At 44.4% G+C, this 1566-nt stretch overlaps 1 non-coding gene across 1 annotated transcript; it reads left to right on the forward strand.

Moving 5' to 3' along the window:
- The first annotated feature begins 951 nt into the window (after positions 1 to 951).
- On the forward strand, positions 952 to 1059 carry LOC112786950 (small nucleolar RNA R71). Its single transcript, XR_003194392.1, has one exon. It is a non-coding gene; the product is annotated as a small nucleolar RNA R71 (small nucleolar RNA).
- Positions 1060 to 1566: the final 507 nt, after the last annotated feature.

Below are 1566 nucleotides of genomic sequence, written 5' to 3' on the forward strand. Positions count from 1 at the left end.
GGCGTATTCTGGTGAGCTTGGTTCCTCCTGATTCCTCTCCTGCAGTGTGGTTCCGGACCTCAGGGTGATAGCATTAATGCCTCCCTTTTGATTGGGTAACGGTTGAGAGGGGATTCCAGTGGTGCTTGAAGGTTGGTTACTGGAATTTTGTGTTGAACCAAGCTGTGTCATAAAAGCTTGCAGAGTAGAGGTGAGACCATCCAGACTGGCGTTAATAGTGTTCACGATGGTACTTTCCATGGCCAGTTGTCTTTTCTCAAAAGCTTGTAATAAATCTTCATTAGAAGATACCGAAGAATGAGTAAATTGAGAGGTTTGCTGCTGATTGTTCGGTGGTCCTTGGTTTTTCCTCAGGTGAGGTGCTCGGTAAGGTTGATTTTGCTGCCTGTTGTTGTTATTATTCCACCTCTGATTTCCCTGATTATCTCTGCCTCCCCTGTTATTGTTGTCCCTCCAATTCTGGTTTGGATTGTCCTGCCATCCATGGTTATTATTTCCACTTTGATTGTACCCTTGGTTGGGGCGGTCATAAAAGTTGTGAGTGGATGCCACCATGTTGTCTTCTTGTTGGAGCTGCGGGCATTCATCAGTGTAATGGCTGTAATCAGCACAAATTCCGCAAATTCTTTGTGGGACTAGTTGTTGGTTTTGCTGCGGTTGAGTTTGCTGAGCTTGTTGATTCAACTGCATTTGCTTCAGCAGGTTGGTCATCTCACAGATGCTTTGAGTTAGAGCAGCAGTCTCTCTGCCAGAAGATACTTCTGCAACGGCTTTTGAACGGCCTTGCTTCTGTCTGTGGTTCCGAGTAGATTCAGCTAAATCACTGATCAATTGCCAAGCTTCATCAGTGGTTTTGTACTTCTTCATAGACCCATTGCTGGCACTTTCCAAAATCGTCTTATCTTGGGGCCTCATACCTTGTGTGATATAGCTGAGTAGCACGATCTTGTCAATCATGTGGTGGGGGCATGCTTCCAGAAGATTATTGAAGCGCTCCCAGTATTCAAAGAGAGTCTCATTGTCATCCTGAACAATTGTAGAGATATCCTTCCTAAGTTTATCAGTAACTTCAGATGGGAAGAATTTCTCCAGAAATTCCTTTCTGAGTGTATCCCAGTTGGATACATTTGCTAGAGGTTGAGTGTAGTACCACTCTCTTGCTTTTCCCTCAAGAGAAAACGGAAAAGCTTTTAGCAGAATTGAAGTTTCATTAGTGCCATCACGCCTGACAGTAGAACAGGCTGCCTGGAAATCTCTCAAGTGCTTGATAGGCTCTTGAGCAGGTAGGCCATGAAACTTGGGCATCAAATTTAACAGTGCAATCTTTATTTCAAAATCTGTAGCCACCGCTGGATGATGCGCTTAAAACGGTTGCATTGTAAAATCAGGAGCTCTTTCCTCCTGAATGGTAACTCTTCTAGCTGCCATGTTTTCTGCATGTAAAACAACTGAATCAGTAGAACGGGGGCTGGTTTCTTCCTCAGATTCACTTTCAGATCCGCCCTCAGAGCGGGCTAACCTACGCTGTTCTCGCCTTATTCGTGAAATAGTCTTTTCAATTTCAGG

The sequence above is a fragment of the Arachis hypogaea genome, chromosome 20 (genome assembly GCF_003086295.3).
Source record: "Arachis hypogaea cultivar Tifrunner chromosome 20, arahy.Tifrunner.gnm2.J5K5, whole genome shotgun sequence".
In the NCBI taxonomy this organism is placed as follows: Eukaryota; Viridiplantae; Streptophyta; class Magnoliopsida; order Fabales; family Fabaceae; genus Arachis; species Arachis hypogaea.